At 56.3% G+C, this 23,283-nt stretch overlaps 1 protein-coding gene and 1 non-coding gene across 3 annotated transcripts in view; both read right to left on the bottom strand.

Annotated features, from left to right (window-relative positions):
* The window catches only part of RNF144A (ring finger protein 144A), a 120,654-nt gene that overhangs the window by 55,145 nt on the left and 42,226 nt on the right, over positions 1-23,283 (bottom strand). The gene's annotated exons all lie outside the window — the stretch shown is intronic.
* On the bottom strand, positions 17,306-17,410 carry LOC129511223 (U6 spliceosomal RNA). The gene has a single exon (XR_008664775.1). It is a non-coding gene; the product is annotated as a U6 spliceosomal RNA (small nuclear RNA).

Raw genomic sequence — 23,283 nt, 5'->3', positions numbered from 1 at the left:
GCCCTTCCCAGGAAAGTCTGCTGACCCTCGTTGCACAGGTTGGCATCTGGGCCTCCACGTGGGGGGCCGACCGAGGAATCCTGAGCAAAGCTCACAGACGCTCTGGAAATTCCTGCTAGGAACCCCTCTCCGGCTCCAGGTCAGGACCCCGGCAAGGACCGGAGCACCCGAGTCCTTCCTGAAAAAGCCACCGAACGCTGAACACGTCGCCCGTAAGCCGTGATAGCAGCCTCCCAGGATGGGGTGGGACCAGCACTCCTGACAGGTGCAGCCTGTAAAGGACACTTCTGTTTCCCGCCTTGGCACTCCAGCCCACGGAGACCCACGGGCTCCAGGACATGCTCCAGAAAGAGGTCAGCATGGGCCACAGGGCTCAGCCCGCACACCCCGAGCTTTGGGGACACTTCTCGCGGGAAAGCCCACGGGAGCCTCTAAAGCCCCTGTGCTCCGGGGAGGAGCTCTCCCTGCCGCCCCCCTGCAAGCCCAGCAGCCCACGTGGGAGTGCAGCCACATTCAGGCTCCCCAGCTCGAGATCTGGAAGCGGCAGCGAGTGGCATCTGCCAACGGGGACAGACAGGTAAGTCCCACTGGGGAACAGGGCTGCTTCTCCCTGACCGGCACACGTCGCCCCCGCGAAAGAGCTCTCCTGTGGGCTCTACCTTTGGGCATCATCGGGGCTCATCGGTAATGACTAGTCGTGGCCACCGCGCGTGGAGGTGGGCAGGATCCACGGCATTCTGGTCCACGGGCCTCGACTCCCTTCCCAGTGCAGCAGCAGCCTGAGAACCGTGAGAGGGCTCTATTTTTAGGAAACAAGCAGGACAAGCCTAAGGAATCGTATGTCACCCCAGCAGTGTGACGACTGTGACAACCACGTCACCAATCTTCATGTTTTCCAGAGCACAATGGCCCGCAGCCCATTATATCCCCCGCGTCCTCTCAATCCTCTGATCGCCCACATGAAACCGCGGGCATCCCCCCGCGCCCGCACCCATCACTCCCTGTCACCTTCCCTGTCTGGCACCCCACAGCCATTCTCTGACGTACGCTACGGGCAGGTCTGCATTTATTTGCTCTCTTCCCCGTCACGGATGGAAGCGCCACAAGGAGGGTATTACCATTCAACAATCGGGGGGAAAAAAAACAATCCTCCAAGGAAAAACTGCCGGGCATGATTTTGTTCTCGCCTTGACCGCCTAGTTAGGGAGGAAAAGACTTGCCTCAGCGGGGCGATGCGGGTGCCCCTGGGGTGGAGAGGACGCGTGCTTTCCCCAACAACCAAGGAGCCAAGCAACGTCCAGCTCGCTCGCCCTGCGCAGCCAGAACAGAGGAGGTCCCCGGGTAACTATTTCCTCATCACATACGCTGGATAACAATTGTGATGCTCGTAGGCTCAGTGCCATGTTCTCTGGCTTCTGTGTTCCACCTTCTATTTTGCACTTGATCAATCAACCCTGGGGAGACAGGGAGTCAGCTCAATGGTCCTCACTTAACACATCGGGAGACATGAGGTTGGGGAAGATGAACGATGTGCCCAAGGCAACAAGTGGCCCTTCCAGGATTCTATCCCGAGTCTCCCCATGCTTCCTTCCTGCACGGCGGACCGGGCTGCACCAGGTCCCAAACCCTCACCCGATGGCTCACCCCACGGCTCACCCCACCACTCTCCCCACCGCCCACCCTACCGCTCCACCTGCTGGAGCCTGGAAGGGCTCTTTCCCCCACCAGGCCACCCACAGCACACAAAGGGGCGACAGCGCACCCGGCTGTCCCAGGTTGGAAAAAAACACGAGAGGCTGCCCTCTGAGGAAATGCACCATCGATGTTCTGAACATTCCCCACCTGGGAAGAATATTTTCCATCACAGAGAACCGTCCAGTTGTTACATGAGATACCTGGCTTAATGACGGTAACCATGAGACCATTTAGTCGGCTAAAATGCAGGAGTCAGCCCAGCACTCAGGTTCCCCAATGAGAAGATGGGTCATAATCACATGAGGGCTCCTCCGTCTTCCCCCAGAGTCAACGCCAAAGACCGTAAATGCTAATATCCGGAGGGGAAAATCTCTCGTCTCACTTGAGCCTCCTAACCTCTGGGTGAGGAGGGCTGGCCCTCGGTGTGTCCTCACACAGGCCCACCGGGAGGTCAGCAAGGGCCCACCCTCCGCAGCTCCAACCCACCGAGTCAAAGAGACGACTCCCGACATCACTTGCATAGCCAGACCCCAGCCTCAGTCCCTCACCCACTATTCTAGAACGTATATGTTCTCTCTCTAGATATTCGCTATAAGAGAACACAGGCAAGGCCGCTCCAATCTCGCCCTCCTGGCCCGGGCGGAGGAGACCCCAAGTGCACATGAGCCCGCTGGATGGAGAGAGCCACCAAACTCATGACACAGAGAAACAATCCTGGCGATGCCGGGAGCCCCCTCAACACCCCACCTGTTCCCAAAGCCTCGGCCACCCCCACGCTTCATCCTTCACCCAGACAACGTTGGGAGCTCTATTAGATATAAAAACAGAAGCACAAAACTCACTCAAAATGAGCTCAGACATGGTGGCGTGGGTCCGCGGTGCACGAGCAGAGGAGCCCGGACGAACAGGGCCGGGGCTCCAACTGCAGAACCTGCTCATGGTTTCCAGAACCTGCAGCTTTGTTCAAAGCCCACCCCTGGGGGAGTCAAACCTAATCAAATAAACTGATGCAACCTTTCCTGAAGGGAAACGGAGAGGCGAACTTCAAATTATTCCCAGGAAAACAGCAGCGACAAGCTGGGAGCAGGCTTCCAGGGGGAAGCGTTCCTGCTGGGAATAACCCACAATAACCCGCGTCTACGAACCGTATTTACTTCCAGCCCGGCGTCCCAGCCTGGCTTTTCCTCCCAGGACCGGGTGCGGAGCCGGGGTGCGCGGGGCCTGCGGCCACGGGAGCAGACGCAGAGCCTCAGAAGTCTGCGTCGGGGAGGGACGGAGCCGTCGAAGCGATAATGGGTCTAAGGGGACCGTGTTCTCTGGCAGACGGAAAACTGTCAGGTCACCTGAGAGTCATTAGTCTAGGAGAACAGCACCAAAGAGAAGGGAACCCAGGACGGCCGCGCAGTGTTTCTCTCGTTCACACGTTAGCGCGGGCCTCGGACACGTCGGGGGCCGTGCACGGATTTCCTGGCGTTCCAGAAGGCCCGGTTGGGGGGGGGCGGGGCTGCGGGAGGCCAGGTCTCCTGTCCTCTCCTCTCCCAGCGGCTCGGCCCCACACGCCCCCTGAGAGGCGGAGGGAGGGGCTGGGCTGCTTTCTGGGGCTCCCTGCCCGCTGTGCACCTGCAGCACCATGACCCCGTCGGGTTCCTTCCCCCCCCCCCGAAACTGCCAGGGTCCCCTCCCGCTCCCCCCCCTCCCGCTCCCCCCCCCGGTCCTCCTCCCGTCCCGCTTCTCGACGTCCTTCCAGGCTTTCCCCTCCTCCCCCGCACTTGCCACTGTCTTGTTTCACTCCCTTATCTCGCTGATTCTGCGGCCCCTCCAGGACGTGCCCTCTCCAGGGCAGCGATCTGTGAGTGCTTGGCTCAGTCCGGTACCCAGAGAACCCACGACGGCGCTGGCGTGGCGGAGGGGCACTGCCACCGACCCTCCAGAGCTCCTGGCTGGGGGAAAAGTTGCAGTAACGTTGCTCAAAGGAATCGCTTCTTCTAGTAGCTTCGAAGCTTCCATAGGAACCGGGAGGATTTGATGCCCGTGTAACATCGACTACCTGGTATAACGTGCGGCATCACAGCCGGTACGATGCGCCGTATGTGGAAAGTCAATATTTGCTGAGTGGATGGCTTAGTAACTACCGGCAATTAAGTGTGATTTTTCACTACAGTGAAATAAAAACACTCATTTTGGCCCAATAAATTTATGTGAAAATTGCCCAGAGGACCATGGTGTGAACTCATGCAGAAAACGTGCCAGGCTTCTCTTCCTGGGAACCAGGGCGCTGGCTTCTGGCCTCGGGTCTGCCCTCCCCCCCCAGCTCCCCGACCTTGGCGTATCTCAAGTGCTCGTGCCCTGATTAATGCACACAGAAAATGATAGGGTTCGTTCTCCACCTGTAAAAATCAGCTGCACATTTTCTAAATTATAATAACTGGGTTAGAGTCAAGGAAAAACCCATCAACACGACTAAAGGAAATGCAGGGGCGCCTGGGGGCCTCTGTCAGTGAAGTGTTTGCCCTCGGCCCAGGTCATGATCTCAGGGTCCAGCAATTGAGCCCCGTGTCCAGCTCCCTCCTCAGTGGGCCGTCTGCTTCTCCCCCTGTCCTCACCCCTGCTCATACTCTCTCTCTCTCGTGTCAAATAAATAAATAAAATCTTTAAAACAAAAAGGCAAATGCAATGATAGGACTTTTGGACGGGCAACAGGCAATACTCACTGATGCCCTTAATAGTGTCTAAATCTTTTGATCAAGGAGCCCCATTTCTGAATAAAGGGGAAAGGAGAAAAAAAGAGTGGGAAATAACAGAAAGGGAGACAGAATGTGAGAGACTCCTAACTCTGGGAAACGAACAAGGGGTGGTGGAAAGGGAGGTGGGCGGGGGGTGGGGGTGACTGGGTGAGGGCACTGAGGGGGGGCACTTGATGGGATGAGCACTGGGTGTTATTCTATATGTTGGCAAATTGAACACCAATAAAAAAATAAATTTATATAAAAATAATAAAATCATTCTAATTAATGAAAAATTAAACCTTTAAATTGTTAGCATAAGTTGTCTTTCTATTGTGCAAACAAATAAACAGAATAATAAAAAAAGGAGCCCCATTTCTAGGAATTCATCCATAGAATTAAAAAAAATGTTCGTTACGATATTTCCTATAACCTTATATAAGTTGAAGCACATAAAATGTGATTTTTTAAAAGCCTATCAAACCAGTAAAAGCAGAAGAATGGTAAAGGGTGGGCGTACCGGTTGAAGTTCAAAATAATACAGCACATGAAAAGAGTTTTTTTGTCAAAATCTACAAACCTTTGCCTACGTTTACCCACTGACCCAGAAACCCCACTTCTGGGCATGTGAGTGGTGTCTAAAGTTAGTCACGGCGGTCCCGTCTGAAATACCCAAGGTGGAAAAACAATCCAAGCCGGACACTGGGTAAATAAACTGTGAACATCCACACTCCGGACACCAGGACGCTGCAGACCGAGCGCAGGGCCTCCCAAGCACTAAAATGGAAAGGTCTGCAAACACAGGAAGTACAAAGAGCCAAGTACACGGCGGTAGGTATTTTGCCCTGAACACTCTGGAAACCTCAGGTATTTATTTTTGCATTTATTTTTATGTGCATAAAGCAACAGTGGATGGCTACCTTAGCTCCTAATTAAAGCAGTCTCCTAATGCGGTGGGCAAGCTTGAGGGTGGAGAGAATGGCCCAGGCACAGGGGCAAACAGAACATCCCGATATTGGGACGTCTGGGTGGGTCAGCGGTTGAGCGTCTGCCTTCGGCTCAGGTCATGATCCCGGGGTCCTGGGATCGAGCCCCACCTTGGGCTCCCTGCTCAGCGGGGATCTGCTTCTCCCTCTGCTTCTGCCCCTCCCTGGTTGTGCTCTCTCTCTCTTCTCTCTCAAATAAATAAATAAAAATTTATTTAAAAAAATAAAATTACAAAGTTTTGTGCTTGCTTCGGCAGCACATATATTAAGGTTACGATGTTTTAATAAAATGAATTTAAGTATCGTACCCATGGGAGTTCGGGATAAAGAAAGGGTTTCTCTCCTGGGCTTCCTTCAGTCAAGGGAGAACCTATTCACTCAGCGCACCTGCTCGCCTACTTAGAGTTAGGAAACGTACGTCACTATTACATAAATTGAGAGAAAAGTTCCGAATGATATTTAATAGCATTTTTATTCTCTGAGCTAGCTCAGAGTTCCCAAAATGTCAGTGTATATCAGCTCTCCTACACGCCTCTTCCAAATTTAAGATCTGACATTTATTCTATCGTCAAGAGGTTCAACATCCTCCGATGGGCTGCCTGTCAGAGCTGAGACTTCAGACGAGCACCTGTCAGCTCCAGAAGAAAGGCGTTCACGGTGTCAGGCTTTGGGGGAGAGTTTTTGGTTTTCTCACAAGGTTAAAAAAAAAAAAAAGGCGACATTAACTCAAATAAAAATTAAGGAATAATAATGTAACTACTGTTTATTGAGAACTCCTCAGCCACCTGCTCACTCAACAGCTTTATGAGGTAGGTGCCCTCATCCCGTGTCTGGCAGAGGGTCCCGGGCGCAGGGAGGCCTGCTGCGGAGATGGGTCCAGTCCTGTCCTCTTCTCCGCAGGGCCCTCTGGGCTGAAATGAAGCTAAGACGGCGTAAAGTAGCAGGTGTCACGAGGCGGTGACGCTCCTGGCCACGTGTAGAACCACGCTTCAAACACATGCTTGCTCAGTAAGGACTCTCTTCGTTGGCTCGCATGCTCCTGGGGAACAGGTGTGAGTTCCTCCCTCCCCTTCCACAGATTAGTACCTGAGAAGGGGCTGGTAAAGGAGCAATCTGTGACCCGCTGATGAGCACTAACCACGGCCCACGAAACGATGGAGTCCAGAATTATGACCCAGCCCTACTTTCTACATCCTTCCTCCCTCTGCTGAATAGTGCACTACCCGACAGCCCAGGAAAGGTACAGAGCGTCGGCTGACAAATTTTATCCACAAAGGGTCAGATAGTAAGTATTTGGGGTTTTGAGGGCCACACAGCCTCCACAGCAACTACCAGAGTCTGCTGCCGTAGCACCAAGGCAGCCAGACACAGATCCTAAAGCACAAGGTGCAGGTGTGCACCGCTGACACAGACCAGAGGCAGACCCTGGTGCAGGTACGGTTGGTGAGACTCCTGCCCGCCATCCCAACCTTTCCCCTCCTCTACACGGTTAGCTCATCTCACAAAGTTTATTCTTCCCCCAAATTACATTTCCGTTCCCAAATGCCTGAGCCTGCTGTGAAGACATCTCACAACCTCATCCTCAGCCAACGCACAGTCCTCGCGGCCTCACAGGACTCGGACCCAGTCCACATCGAGAAAGAACATTCTATTTTGGCCACGCGCTCTAGTGCTCGTTGCCTGAAGACGTCTGGGCCTTCCCACACGCGGCCTTCGCCGGCGCCGTTCCAATGGCACAAACGTCCACCCTCCTCCTCCTCCACCTGGTGAATCGTGTCGTTCCCTCGTGAGCCTCCTGGTGGCATCTCCCAAGACCCCGCAGCACAGGCGTGGGCACCCCCTGTGAATCTCACGGGCCCTGCGTCCTAGGAAACCCACCCACGACTCACCTCTGCGGTTCCAAGACTCTCAGGGTCAAAGCCAGGCCACCTGCCCTCACGCTCCCGACTCTCCGTAGCTTTTGTTCTGTGGGTTGGATGACCACACAGCAGCCTTACTGCGCCCACACCCTCAGAGAGGCCTAGGACATGCCACAGAATGGACCCAGCCAACCTGTGGCTAAACAGGTAACGCAATTCTGAGAGAAGAGCTCAGCCTCCTTATCCAAGGAGCGTAAGACACCGCGGGAGCCTAACACAGACAACACTGTTCCTGGAAGGCGTATGGTCTCTGGGATCAGAGGCCATTGGGTTTGAATCCCAGCTCAGCTGCCGTATTACCATGAAAGCCACACTACTGTGGCCGGTCCCATAAGGCTCATGGTTCCCGTGGCACCATCTTGAACCACACGACATGCAAAGTGTCTCCCTTAACCCTCTTACCAGCTGTGAAGTGCACACCCTTATCCCCACTTCACAGATAAGAAGACTGAGATGTTGATCCCACAAAGTCTCCGGCGCTAAATACCGGAGGTAATGCGGGCCTCACAGCTACAACCGTAACTCATGGCCTCGTGGGGGCTGCTGGTGGGGGCGTCTCCTGTCGCTGATCATTCAACATGTGCTTTTGGGATTATTCTACCCCCGTTGGTAGAAGGTGGGCCCCGTCTGGCTAAGGTGAGCTGGAGAACTGATCTCACACAGCCCAGGATGGGAGTCCCGGCCTTGGCCTCAGTGGCGTCGACGTGCTGGACACCCCGCAGAGGCACAGCTGGCTGCCTTGTCAGCCACGCTTACAAGACACATCTGCAGCAAGCAGCCGATCCCTCGGGTCGCAGGGTCCGTAAGCTAGCGGGGCCAGGACGCGGGGCACCCCGGAAGGGAAAGAGGTGCCAGGGGAGTCCAAGCCCACTTTTCCACTCCAAGAAAGAGCCATTAGTCCATAGAACCACCTGGGGCTGTTTCCACTTCACCCAACCCACTCGAAAAATTTCTTCTAAAGGTAAAAATAGGTTACAAACATATGAGATGTGCAGTTTGAGAAGATGAGTGGGGGTGAACACCAGAAGTTATATAACACCCCTGCTGTGGGGTTGGGGGGGGTTGTCTCCCAGACTCTGACAAATGCAAAAGGGGCACGGCGGCCCCTCAGGCTGTCAGTCCTGCTGCAGAACTGCCACGCCGATGAGCGAGCGTGTGCCGCAGCCCCTGCCTGCGATGAGGAGGAGGGGGACCAGTTAAAATTAGAGTCTGCCCAGCGGTGTGCTGTTGCTCAGGCCCCAGGGAAGGGGGGGGGGCGCTCCGCTGGCTCTAGCCTGCTTTGCTTTCACCTGCAAGAGGCGGTGGGCGTGGAGGGGAGAGCCGTCCCTCCCGGGACACCACTCCTGAACCAGGCTACCGCTCACCCCCCACAACCGCCCCTTTTGCAAACCAGTAAGAAAAGATCAGAAAGAAAACGGCATTCGGTTCAAAAGAAGCGGAGCAGGAAGGCAGAAAGTCTCTCTTCTGTGCTCCCTTCGCGTGCAGTAGGAGATCATGCAAGGCCTCATTTCAAAGGTGGAGGAGGAGGTGCAGGTCAGGGAATCCGGAGGGAGTTTAAGCCATCGCCAAAAATACAGTCAAAGAGCGAGGGAAAGCCTCGGGAATCCTACTGCCCCAGCCCTCATCCTCTGCATCACTCAGAGGTGAGCGACTCCCGCCGCTGCTGCGGCAGAATAAACCAGGAGACGGGACTCCTAATTCCCAGATCACTGGAGCTGCCAGGCCACCCCACCGAGAGCCCAGGGCCTCCTGCCCTCATCCTGAGGAACCAGCGGCGGCCCATTCCCAGCAAGCCGTTCTACGGGGCTGCAACGACGGGCAGAGGCAGGACGTGCGCCAGAGCGCAGGCTCAGGGAAGACACGCGGCCATCCTGAAACCCCCTTGTCCTCAGCCGGACCCCACGGAAGACCCCAATTAATGTTTCAGTCTTAACCATCCCATCACAAAAGCTGCTCTGTATTGTATTCTGCAACCTTCATGATGGTTCTGGGACCTATGCTGGTGAGCTCAGGACTACCCCACACGCCAGATGGGCCGTCCCCAATCAGGGCGGCCCCCACCCTCCCCAGCCACCCCCACCCCCCACCCCCCGCGGCTCTCACGGTGAGGGAGAAATCAGGCTGACTCCAGAAACCAGGCGGCTGAAGGCAACGCCTCGCAGACTCTCTGCGAGGGAACGCGACGGAGCACCACTCTGCGTGGCCATCCCAGAGTCCCGAGTGACTCCCGGGCTGGGGCCAACCTCAAGCCAGCTTCTGGAACAAGCACAGCACAACGGGGGCAGCAGGAATCCAGCAGGCGGGAACAATATAGTAAGATCGAGTGGGGACCAGCGCTTCTGATTTTAACACTCGCAGATAACACTCGCCAGATACTCTACAGGGTGTGTGTGTGCTCGACTTTGTGATAAGAAAAACAGGTGAGGGCAGCCCCAGTGGCGCAGCGGTTTAGCGCCGCCTGCAGCCCAGGGCGTGATCCTGGGGACCCGGGATCGAGTCCCACATCGAGCTCTGCATGGTGCCTGTTTCTCCCTCTGCCTGTGTCTCTGCCTTTCTCTCTCTGTGTCTCTATGAATGAATAAATAAAATCTTAAAAAAAAAGAAAGAAAAAGAAAAACAGGTGAGAACATGTGCAACAAGAAATGTTTAGGGAAGTAAGGTGGAGCCGGGAGTGATCTCCAGGCACACATTTCACAGTCCTGGAGGTGTGTGCTTATTTTCCTTATTAAGAAACACTTTTGTGCACTAAATTTTGTGCAGGCCAAGGCTTTGGGGGCAATCAGTGTAGCTCAAAACTTCAAACAGGGAGGAGGGCATGGGAGGAAGCACAGGGAGCGCCAGGCCACCAGAGGAGTCCCTGCAGAAAACGTGGCCCCCGAGGCCGGACAGAAAGGAGGCTCACGCCGCCCGCTTCCCAGGCCTGGTGGCCGAGAGCCGACCCTGGAGCCACAAGGCCTGGGTCGCACACGCCACAGCCCCTGCTCTCTGGGGGAACCTGGGCAAGCCCCTGAAGCAATCCAGGCCTCGGTTTCGACACCCACAAAATGAGGATGACACCTGCGGTTTGCTAGGGCTGCCAGGACAGAGAACCCCCCAACCGGGTGGTGCAAACAACAATTCACTATCTGTCCGGCCGTTCGGGAGGCTGAAGTGTGTCATGGGGCTGGTTCCTTCGGAGGCTCTAAGGGACAATCTGTTGCAGGCCCTCCCTCCCCTGGCTCGCAGGTGGCTGTCCTCCTCCTGTGTCTCTTCCCACTGTCTTCGCTTCTTACATGTCTGTCGCCAAATGTCCCCTTTTCACGAGGACGCCTGTGATGCTGGTTTACAGTCCACCCCAGGGACCTCGTTTCTCCCCGATTCCCTCGGAAGGTGGGGCCTGTCTCCACACAACAGCACATTCTGAGGTCCTGGAGAAAGGACTCAGCCTGTGGATTCGGGCGCCCACAGCCCACAGCAGTGCTTATTACCTCCATGCTGTCGTGAGGACCCGACAGGGGAGCAGAGGTGACACACTGCTAACGGGGCCGGGACTCCGTCAGCGCTCTGACGACTGGCGCTCCGTCCCTGAGGATGGGCCGTCAGCACGGCCACCGCCACGGGCCAGCAAGCCGGACACCCGTGGCGCCCGATGCCCCGGCCACGGTGCCCCTGAGCCGGAGACCTCATCTGACCTGCAGGAGTGAGGCACATCCGCCAACCCTGCTCGCTCCCTGACGGGGGGACACGGGACGGCGGTCACTGCCGGTTCTGATGTTTGAGGAGGGTGATGTTCTCGGCGGCGGCGGCAGCTCCAAAAGTGAATCCTCTGTCCCGAAGAAGAGTCACTTTGTTTTCCCCTAGACCTTGTGGCTCAATTGATTTGTGGGGGGGGCGGGGGGGGAATCACAGGTAATTCCGGCTGCTGTTTTGTATGGCTGGGAAAGTGACCAAGTTGTCAGGAGTGTCTGTCCCTGGCGAGGAGGACAGGCTGACCCTGCAGAGTGGAGGGGGGTCTCCAGCCCAGGAGTCCTCTCGCCAGCCCGGGCCCCCAGGACTGCCAGCGCCACCGGGCACACTGTAATTACTGGACCAGTTTGCCACGTTCCCAGAATAGACCGTTGGTTCGCCCTGGCTGAGGATGGGACTAGCAATTGGCTATGTTGGACGCTGCCAACCAGAAGTTTGTTCTGGCATTAATTCTGACCCGGCTTCCTTCTGTGCCCTAAATGTTCACTGTCCTCCTCCTTCAACCAAAATAAAATACAAATGTCCTCTGCCAACATATTTGAACTCGTGAGTCATCCTGGAGGACATGCTCCTTCTGTATTTTCTAATGCAAATAAGGAAAGCCAGACGGTTCCAGAAGGTAGCTCAAGAGTGGCCGCGAGAGAAGGCACCTGGCGTGGGGACGCAGGCAGGACTGGGCGGGTGGGCCGTCTGCCTTCTGCACGGGCCCTGCTCTTAGCCTCACACATCCAGGCCCACGGCACCGGCCTTGCCCCAGGTCACCGCTGCAGGGCCCCGGGAGGTGGCAGCGGTGGAGCAGGACGGGCACGTAATTTAAAAGCAACGAACAACATACCCCAGAGAATTAAGAATCCTTTGGAGAGGAGACCATGTCCCCCAACTCCACAGATGCAGACATCTCACTGCACGCAGAGACCCATTTCTGGAAAACATCAGTGTTCCCTGAAAGGCTAAAAAGAGGTGCCCCCAAAACAGATTCCAAAAGCAACCCAATGAGTGCTTGGGGTTTAGAGTGGGTTTGTGTCCTTCAATGGATCAGATTCTCCCAGAAAGCTCCCGGGTTTTCCCTCATTTCACACACAGGGAAACAGAAATCTAAGGAAGAGACTTGACTTGCCTCACCCAGAAGGAGACCCCACGACGATTATCTGGGAAGAGATGCTGGAAGCCAGCCATCGCTGCAGGGAAGTGAGGTGGGGAAGGCGGCCGGTGAAGCCTGCTCTCTAGCAGGTTCATGGGTGCTAACCCATCTGTGGGGGGGGGGCACTGTCACACCTTGCTCATCATCACCCCGTCCTGTAGCGGCTGCTCCAGGCAGGGCTGGGGTCTCATCTCCACACCTGCAGCCTCCCCCCTGCAGGGACAGGCCGAGGGGGGATCCTCAGACCAAGTCCTGGGGCGAGGAGGTGCAGGCCCTGGGCCAGGGGGTGCAGGGGAGCAGGCCGTGGGGCTCCTGGCCTTTCCCAGCTGGGCACACCCAAGCCTGGTGCTTCCAGGAAGACTTCCTGTGGAAGGTGACAAGGAGCTGCACCCCTCTGTGGATGAGGAATGACGTGGCTCACGTAACATTTTCAGAGCTTGACTTGTGATTTGTCAGATAAAGTCGACTCTAATTAGAGGAAGAACCACCCAAAAGCACAGCGATGGGTGAGAATGCATCCCCCTCCACGTGTGAACCTGCTAAGAGCCTCCAGCCGTGGAGCGAACAATGGACCACGAGGGGCGGTGATCGGGGGCATGCAGGAGGAAGCGGGGATGGAGGAGTCCCCACAATGCCTTGCAGATGGCTATAAAGCTCACAACCCCGTTAGCAGACACCAAGGCAAGAACTCAAGGGACAATGTGGGGAAAGGCGTCTATGTGGGGTAGAAGCATGCAGGTGCAAGCACAGAGGGCTTCCAGGTGGCAACGCCCGGGCAGTGCGGCCACAGGGCTTGCAGCAGGGAGCTGGGCCATGTGCCCGTCCAGGCATCAGCGGCTGAAGGATCAGGCAAGTGCAGAGCCCAGGCGCTCGCCCAACCGCTGGCTCCTCCGTGTCCTGTGCACACAACACCCCCCGCAGTCATTACTCTCCTGAATGAACGGGAGCGTCTTCGGGCCACCTGGGAGCGGCTTCCAAGGCACTGTTTACTGGACTGCAGGATGCCGGCGGGGGAGGCCCTCACCGAAAAGGGATCGAGCTACTATTAACCTCTACCTTAAAATGTTCTTTTTATAATAGGCTGTCAGGGATATTTTGGTGATTGGGGATTTCGACAGTGGCAATTTGTCCTTCTCCCAAAACAAACCTCAAAGCACAGGCCCGCAGGTTCTGGGAAGGCAGGGCCGGTCCTGCCGACCGGCCAGTCTGCATGCGACGCTGTTTTGGTTTCTGCATCCTGAGAAGACAACATCCACCATGTGGGGCAAAGCCCCAATGGTAAAATCTTCCAGAGTGGCCCCAGCCGATGTGTCCTGATGAGACTCACGTGGTCGACCAAATCACCCCTTTTTCTTACTAAGTATAGGACTTAGGAAACGAGACAAAGTCGGTGCCTCACAGGATGGGGCACACAACTGTTTGCTCAGCAAATGCCTCCTCTAGGACCAAAGGTGTGATTGTGGTGTTTGGGGAGTTTTTCCTCTTTCTTTCTTCCTATTTTTTTAAAGATTTTATTCATTTTTTCATCACACACACACACACACACACACACACACACATACACAGAGGGAGAGACACAGGCAGAGGGAGAAGCAGGCTCCATGCAGGGAGCCCGACGTGGGACTCGATCTCGGGACCCCAGAATCACACCCTGGGCCAAAGGCAGATGCTAAAACACTGAGCCACCAGGGCTGCCCCTTTCTTTCTTTTTAAATAAGACACTAAAGGGGCACCCAAGTGTCTCAGTCATTTTAGCATCTGCCGTGGGCTCAGGTCATGATCCCAGGGTCCTTCATCGGGCTCCCTGCTCTCCCTCTGCCTCTGCCCCTGCTTGCGCTCACTCACACACACTCTCTCTGTCAAATAGACAAAATCTTTAAAAAAAAACTAAATAGGATAAAAATAAATAAATACATAACACGAAACACTTAACTCTCTCGAAACTAAGACGCAGATCCTGTTTAAAAAATGGGAAACGATCAATGAAACCCCCAGTGAACGTATACTGGTTGTTAAAACGGAGACTTCCTTTTAAGATGACAAAATTACCGAAAAAAAGTGCTGTTTACCTGGAAAATGACAGGGAAATGGCTTCATCTGTGGAGTCCTGAGGACATAACCCTGTAACGCTTTCCAGAACTGAGAGCCACTGGCCGTCCCCTCTACGCCTCCAGTGAAGTCACATACACATGCACCTGCTCTCCGCGTGGGAAGGTTACATCTGTGTCCAACAATGTAAGAGGGACCCACCCCTTTGTAGGGTCCCCCAAGCTCATTAAAGTCCTAAATATACAGACTTTTCTATAACTGGGTAATTGAGAGAAAACAGACTCCATGCAGGAGGGGGCCTGGGGCCCCGCTGACCCGGCACGTCCACTGGCCCCTGCGATCGTGGCCCTGCAGACACCACTGAGCAGCTCAGCCTTGCACCACTACCTCCGATGCACCCCCTTGCAGTGACCAGGGACACGTCCATGTCCCCCCGTGGCCACACCACAAATTCTGCGTGCAGAGTGTTTCACGCTCCCCGCGATGCTCCATCCTGGCAGCCCCCGGGCGGCAGAGCTGAGGGGAACTGGTGTCCACGCCACCCCACGGGAAGCGTCCTGCAGAAGCTGCAGCAGGACCCCTGCCTCCGCGGTCTCCAACCTCTGCACCGACTCCTCACGGCCTCCTGGACCTCAAACCACGGGACGAGGATTCCACAGAAGGAGAATTCAGACCCGAGGGCGACGTGCTCTCCGGCTGCTCGTTTTCCTGCGTGTCCCTTCCCATCTCTGGGCCCCCTGCATTGCCTCTCGTCCGGGCCACCTCACTAGCTCTTCTACAGCTCTGCCCGCAGGCTGGTCACGGGGCCCGGCGGTGCGCGAGGAGAAGACGACACTCGAGCCACCAGTTCCTAGCACGGCTCCCAGCGGGATGACTTTCGAATGCAACGCTCCCTTCCGCGTGCAGACTGCGCGCCCCCACCTTCCCCTCCCAACTGGGGGCACACACTATACTAAATTCATCTTTAAAAACCCCCATTCCCCATCCAGCGACTGCACATAAAGGACATATGACCCAGAAACCCTGAGTTTTACCTCTAGATGAGTCGTGAACCAGCTAGAAGGCTTCTCTTCTTCGATTAAAAGGACAGAAGGAAGGAAAGAAGAGAGAAACACGGGAAAGGGAGGAGGCCCAGGGAGGGAAGTTATTGAGGTCCTCGGTCTACCTGAGCCTCTTCTCTTGCGATGTGCCCTCATCCCGCCATCAGGGTGGAGGACCCCCGAGAGACGGCATCTGCGTGGACCCACACAGTCACTTATACAGATTAACACGGGACCTATTTCGACCCGAAGACTCCTTGTGTGGCCAGTGAGGGTGGACATACGCTCAACCAAAAGTCAGGCTTGCATTTTGGGCTACTTAACCTTCCTATCATCGGAGAACTCTCAATGTTGCCTCGACCCCTCCTCCTCTCCAGAGCCCTGTGTGTCCCTGTGGAAGGCACGGGGCACGGTCCAGAAAGAAACGTCCTCACACATCTCAAACCCAGAAACTGGATTTCAGGGGTCCAACTGCTTCTCCTGGACTTGTTAGCCTGATTCCGGTCGACGTCAACTTCTCGTTCCTCTGCTCCAGTGCGTGGGACGGTCTCCTTAGTCATCCACCTTTTAAAATTACCATGATGTTGGGGCGCCTGGGTGCCTCAATCGGCTAAGCATCTGACTCTTGATTTTGGCTCGGTCATGACCTCAGGGTTGTGAGATCGAGCCCCATGTTGAGCTTGGCGCTGAGCATGGAGCCTCCTTAGGGTCCTCTCTCTCCCTCTCCCCCTGCCCCACCTCTCTCTCTCTCTCCTTCTCAAATAAATAAATAAATAAATAAATAAATAAATAAATAAATAAATAAATAAATAAAATTGCCATTATGTTCATGGGGATCTCTCTTCCATGGCCAACGCTACCACAGTTCAAAGACCGCCCCCCCCAAAGGTTCAGCACTAGTCTCATGAGGCCACAAACCACAGGAAGAGCATGGGGTCACCCAGTCATGAACCAAACACCTTCTGCGTGTGAGGCCCTGGGCTGGGCACCGGCTATGGGCACCCCACCTCGGGAAGCTCACGTGGAGTCGATAAAATAACCCAAGTGCATCATGAACTCCATAAAATAGAAGGGAAAGAGTAATGTGTTACTGATGGCCCAGTAAGTGGTCAGGTTACCTGCGTGAGTTCACCTGCCAAGGTAGTGGAGCTACCGCCACAGTCCAAGGGGCTGTGTGTGTGCTACCTGACTCTACAGAGGAGGACACTGAGCCAGGAGGTTGGAGCTCACACGGAGTATTACACGTGTTTAGAGTGAGTGAGAGACAGTTTCCAAAACGCCAAGAGACACAACCAGTCCTACGTCCACCGGGCCACACAGGGAGGGCGGCCCCAGGAGAGGCCGCATCTCCAGGGGGCCTGGCCAGGAATGCTTCACGGAAGAGGCCCCTCCGGGGTCGGAGGATGTTGCTACGGGGGAGCAAAGCGATGCCAGGCAGACCCACCCAGAGATGAGAAACAGTCCCCGGCCGCGCTCTGGAAGTGGAGGCCCGGCCCCGTGGAGCCGCGCACCCCGTGGAGCCGCGCACCGCAAGCCCTCCTCGCCGTGGCTCGCTTATTTCCCCGTTTACCGAAATGAACGTTAAGGGCGTCCTTGCCGCGCGCAGCTCGTCTCTCCCCGCACATTAAAATCTCTTTCCAGGCCAGATCGGCGTCTATCTTTGGCTCCCCAAAAGCTCCACTTGCAGGGCCTTGGGCAACGTCGGTGCTTAATACAGAACTTAGATGAACAGTTAATAGCATCCGAAATCAGAAAATGGGCTTTCATAGGAGTCCAATGTCGAAAATAAAATACCTCCAACCGTCAGAAAATAATTTGTTCTTTCCCGGTGTCGGGTCGCTGCTGCGTATTATGGTTCTAACGTCTGAGTACAGCTAAAGGAAGAAAGTGCAATCCGAACACAAATCAAATACCTGCAAAGCAACCAACCCTTCTGTGACGTGACTCGGGGCAGTAAGACACCCGTGAACTGACTCAACGTTAGGCGTAGGAAAAGAAAAGCATTTATTATTTCTCTGCCAGCCGCAGAACCATCCCGTGATGTTTCTGCGTGTCGTCCTCGTGCAGGGGCCGTGCTAACCTTCCCTGTGTCGTTGCAACGTCTCGGTAGCTGTGCTGCCGAAGCGAGCACCATCACATGACGTTTTAAAAGAGAAAACACGACAAAAGGCATAGAGGAGACAAATGATAAATCCACAAACCAAGGGGATCCCTGGGTGGCACAGCGGTTTGGCGCCTGCCTTCGGCCCAGGACGCCATCCTGGAGACCCGGGATCGAGTCCCATGTGGGGCTCCCTGCATGGAGCCTGCATCTCCCTCTGCCTGTGTCTCTGCCTCTCTCTCTCTCTCTCTCTCTCTCTCTCTGTGTGTGTGTGTGTGTGTGTGTGTCTCATGAATAAATAAATAAAAAAAAAATCCACAAACCAAGAAAGACATCAAGAGGACCAGGTTTATTTCAAACACCAAAGTAGGTTTTTTTAAGCTTTCCCCAATACCACACACGGATGTACACACACACACACACACACACGAGCGTGCACACACCTTAAAAAGGCATCACACTGACCAGTGACTTCACAAGATCCCTCTGCTGCCAGATTCAAAATAACACACAGGCCCGTCCTTCCTTCAGCTGAAGGGAGCAAACCAACCACCTGCACACGTGAACACGGCATCGGTGCAGGGACCCTGTGACAACTCACCCGTGCACACACCAGGACCCCGCGCGTACAGACGTCACGGCCATGACTGTGCCTGCTGGGGACGAGGAGGTTGGGAGCAGAGAGAAGAAATAAATGCCACGTGCTGAACAAGCCCACGGCGCTTCTGACTTCCATCAACCTCTGTGCACGCCAGCACTTCTGAGGCACGAGTGCTTTCTCTTCACTCCCCAGATTGGCTCAAGTGTCTTTCTGTGTGTGTGTCGGTCATCACCGTCCAGGATACACGCCGGCCACTCTCGTCGCCCCGATGAAGTAGCATCCGGGGACCCCAGGGGCCTCACCCCACTCCACTGCTCTAACAAAACAAAAGCAGAGGCTCCCTTCCCGGCATGCCTTCCGGGCATCAGAAGCAAACTTTTGCTAAGTTTTCAAAAATAGGAATGTGAGCCAGACTCTAAGCGTTGCTCTGGAAACCTCAGAGAGACACTCGGCTCTGCTTAAAGACCTCCTTCCAAAGGAACAAACGTCCACGCTGCACATCCCAGCCCAACCCAGGGGAGGAACAGAAGAAAATAAAATCAGAGGGTTTCAATGAGCAAAAAACCCAAACCGCACAGTTTACTTTTTCTCCTCCCATGTTTCCACACAGTTTTCTAATGGCCTCCACGGTCATAGAATATCCTCCCAGATATTACAGGAAATCTGTGCATTTCTGGGGTTTTTTTTAAAGAGATTTTATTTATGTATGAGAGAGAGAGAGGGGAGGGGCAGAGGGAGGAAGCAGATGCCCTGCTGAGCAGGGAGCCCGATGCGGGACTCGATCCCAGGACCCTGGGATCATGACCTGAGCCAAAGGCAGACGCTTAACCAACTGAGCCACCCAGGCACCCAATCAGTGCATTTCTAAAGATCAACTCATTCTTAGAATCCCAGAATGTGAGGGCACAAGGTGCTGTGAGGAAACAAAGGGTCGCAGTGAGGAAGTGACACAGCACTAACCCTGTGGGCCCCCATGAGAGCGGCACTACGGCAGACAAGCCCTGTGGGGTCCCAGGGGCCTGGACACCCACTTGCTGCTCCAGCCACAGTTCCCCGGGACGTGAGCGAGCAAATGGACCCCAGGGTCTCTGTGTTTCCAATCAATCATCAAACTACTTTGCAAAAGTTCTCAGTCCCCACCGCTCCTGTCAATCCCTCTGCTTCCTTCCTACCTTGCCCACCTCCCGGCAGCCCCCAGGTGCAGCCGTGGAGAGCGAGGCCTCCCGGCCCCAGGGACGTGGGTGGGAGGGCCCCCGGGAGCTGCAGGCTGACTGGGATGCTTCCCACGGACTCCACCAGCCTCACCAGGAGCTGGGCCGCCACGGTGCATTTGCAGGATCCGGTGGCCCTGGCCTCCCACGGGGAGTGCTGTGTGCTGGGGATAGGTCTTGGGTACTTGGGTGGGACCATCATGTGTCCCGCCCTGGGGGACTAAGAGGATGGTCAGGCCGGCAGCTGGCACTGCTGAGCCACGCCTGGGAGCCACATGCTGAAAGCCTCGTCGAGGAGCTTCGCCGGGGCGTCCAGTAGATCCCTCAGCTTGTATCCAAGGGTCTTCACAACCCACCCAGAACACCCTGGACACCTGACCTTGGGCACGACCCAGGTCCTCTTCCCCAACCTGTCCCTGAAGGGTTTTGGGAGGGAACTGGCCTTCCACCACACAGAAGTGTCAGAGTCCCGCGCTGAGCCGCGCTGGCCACGGGCCGCAGGAGCCGGTGTGCAGGAGATGGCACGTCCCCAGCGCTGCCTGCACGGAGGAGGGCAGGACCCAGAGCCGGGCATCCTGCACCCGACGTGGGGTCAGCCCCGCAACCGCCCTGCGGCACCGAGCTCACCGTCTCCGGGTCTGCGCTCCTCGTGTCCAAAACAAGGCGGAAAGGCCCAAGTCCGCGCTCCTTGTGAGGAATAAGGCAGGTTTCACGAGCAAAGTGCCCAACAGGGCCCGGGCACAGGAGATCCTCGGGCACAGGAGATCCTCGCAGGGGACCCTGTCCCCGGCTCGAGCTCGTCAGAGGGGGACAGAGCTTTCAAACTTCTTCTCCAGGAGACGCACTGCGCTTCCTCCGAGTTAGGGTACCGCGTCACAGGCTCCCTGCAAGTGCTTCCCAGGAGGGGCCAGGGGGTGGCTGCTTGTGCCACATCCGAGCCAAAGTCCATGGAAACTAAGCAGAGCTCGTAAAATGCTGCCGGGGACCCCTGGCATGTGGCCGGAGGGCAGGGAGGACGGGGACACTGTAGTCCCGGGTCCTCCGAAGCCAGCAGGTGGGCGGTCTCCTGCGGGTACCTGGCACGGCCTGCAGCCTCGGGGAGCAGAGAACGGGCTTCTGAGTCATCTACCCCCGCTCAGCCCACAGGCGCCAGTTGATTTGGAAACAAAAGAGGAAAAAAAAAGTCTTGCTGCCAAAACAAAAGCGTTCTGTAAGCACCTGGCCTGCATGAGCGCCAAGACCCCCGTGGGTCTGAAACACCCGGACGGTGACCCCAGGCTCAGCGCGGGCTTTGGGTCTGGCAACGCCACCTTCCCCGCCAGCCCGAACCAGGGAGGCGGGAACACGCGTGCACGTAGCGCTCTGACCTCTGTCTTCAGGCTCATGCAGCAGAAACAGGGAGCACCGCATCGGCGCCCACGTGCCAGGCCCAGCCCCGCACGCCCCCCTGCCCACAGTCCAGGAGCAACCCCACCGGGAAGCGGCGCCCAGCCCGGGACCCTTTGGGAAGTCAATGATGGCCACAGGGACGTTCCCGGAATAGTGGACAACGAGGCTCTGGCCTGGCACCAAAGAGCCACATCAAAGTCCCAGGAACATCAAAGTCCCAGGAACGCGCCCCTACGATTCAGGAGAGAGTCTGCTGCGCGGCGGCTGCAGGCGGGGGGCCCGGCTGACTCCTGTTGCTCCCCAGGGCACTGCAGGCCCCCCCGCCAGGGGCTTCAGAAGGGGGTCCCACGGGTCATTTTCTCAAGATATATGCTGGCAAGTCCACACACCACTAAACCCTTCGGGTCTGGAAATTTCATTGTAATAGGCTGCTCTAGTAAAACTCCTCTTTCCTTCCAAACCGGCTGACAGCTAAAGGGGTAGGAAAGAAAAGCAAGGAAGGCCTGTCCTCTCCCCGGTCTGTCCGTCCGCGCTGCCTCTGTCACAGCAGTTAGCAGCTAGCCGGGGGCTGTCTTCAAACACCTTTTACTCTCTGGACCTCTGGCCAGCTTCGGACGGGAGCGGCCGGCCAGAGCGGTGAGGCTGCAAAGGGAGGGCGGGGCGCGGCGCAGCGGGACCAGGTTCCAGCACCCCACGGCCGGCGCACGTGACAACCCTTCCGCAAGACGGCCGTGTGCTTCCATCTGTCACCTCGCAGAGCAACGTGACAGGAGCCCTGCGGCGGTCCATACGCTTCCTCCTTCCTAACCGCCCACCTGAGTCCGTGATGGCCTCGCAGGGCACAGGCAGGATCGGACAGCCTTGGCTGCAGCCTCCAGAAGAGAAGCTAGGAACCTGGTACCAGGATGCAAAACCCCAGACACGCTGAGACTGGGGGCTGGGGGAGTGGGGAGGGTAGAGGAGGCCACAGCACCTGCACGGTGGTGTCTCCGGGTTCAAAGCCCGGGGAGGGGGTACAGCAGATAAGGACGTGTCTTCTGCCTAAAGCATTTGCAGAGTCAGGTCTCAGAAGATGTTCAGAATCAGAAGCCGCAACAGTCTCAGTATTTAAAGAAATGACAGTGTCACTTAATCCCATAGATACGAGTGTGCAAACCTGCCTGGGAAAACATGGAGACAAACAACGCGGGGCACCACCCCCCTGCAGAGTCCACGGCACTAGGTGCATCGGGCACGTGCAGCCAGGACGCCAACACCACGGTGGGCAGCGGGCGGACCAGGGCCCCTCTGAGCCATCACGGCATCAATCACGCACCCATCTGCCAATATTCCCCTTAAACCACACTTTGCACACAGGTTACCAGGGGATGCAAAAGGGGACCCGAATCACTGCCGCTCGCTCAGTCAGCCAACACTCCCAAGTGCGTCCTGACCTTCAGGTGCTCCCTCAAAGCCCAGCACCCCAGCACCTGCAAGGCTTTGCACCGCTGAGGAAACCCATGACCACAGGGCCCAGGAATGGGGGCTGGGGCGGCAGCAAGTGCAGGGGAGTGGGCGGGGGGGGGAGGGGGCTCCTGCACCAGCCTGGTCCCAGCACAAACGTCCTGCAGACATGTGACAGACGGGAGGGAGTAACCAGTGAAAAACCATCCTGGACTCCAGCCGGGTGGCGGCCAGGGCCCCGACAGCATGAGACGGTGGCCAGGCCAGGTGCACAGTCTGCGCTTGGCCCCCGAGGCCCTGGGAGCCACGGATGGGAGTTCTGCAGAGAGTCTTTCATGTTTGTCATTTTCGAGCAGTTATTCTGTAGCTTAAGGGCAGAGAAGCCTGTAAAAACGTGGAAATGGCCCCGCGTTTTCCGTAGCGTGTGGATGCCGTCGGATAATGGGTAAGGGAGCAGATACGCATGACCGAGCCTTCCAGACGCGACAGGCTGAGGGGGCTGAGCCGCGTGCCCGGGGGCCAGGAGATCAGAACACGCGTGTGCGAGGATCTACCTGGAGCAAGAGGGAAACGGAAAGCATCTGGGCGTCACATTCAGCCGAGCCGGACTCAGGAGCCAAGAGCAAGCGGGATCCTGCGCGCTTGGTCACTTCCTACCCCCACCGCAAGCCGGGGCGCTGCCGCGTCCACTGCCACCTGCACAGGGGTCGCGGGGAGGGGGGAGGGGAGAGAACGTGCACACGGGCGCGGGGAAAGCACCAGCGGCACACGCACGGGAGCCGTCAGGCGGGGAGCCAAGGGCCCCGAACACCTCTGACTGCAGCTCAGCCGCCCACAGCCACCGCACCAGACACTGAGGACACAGGGACGATTATGGAAGGTGTTGTCCTCAGGGACTTTACAGGAAAATAATCGGCTCGGACTGTGTGTCTGACCTCAGGGGGACAGACGCTAGGAAGCTGCCAGTCGGCAGCCAAGGCTCCTTGGTGTCAGACACAAGTCTCCATGAATCAGAGCCCCCTTAACATGTAATCTGGGCTATTTTGGAACACCCCATAAACCTTAGAACGGTTTAGAGGGATCACCTCGTTGTCGAAGGTCTCAGAGGGCCCACAGCCACGTGGTATTTTTATAGCTTCTTCTGGAGTCGAGAGCTGTACGGATTTTGTGCTCACTCTGAATTTAACCAGTATTTAAGTGTGCTGATTATAGCTGCAAACACACTGCTTATTCCAGCGTGTGGTTGTGGAGAGGTGGAC

The sequence above is a fragment of the Nyctereutes procyonoides genome, unplaced genomic scaffold (genome assembly GCF_905146905.1).
Source record: "Nyctereutes procyonoides isolate TBG_1078 unplaced genomic scaffold, NYPRO_anot_genome, whole genome shotgun sequence".
NCBI classification, from domain to species: Eukaryota; Metazoa; Chordata; class Mammalia; order Carnivora; family Canidae; genus Nyctereutes; species Nyctereutes procyonoides.
The sequence above is the reverse complement of the archived record's forward strand: the minus strand, read 5'-3'. Positions and strand labels throughout refer to the sequence as shown.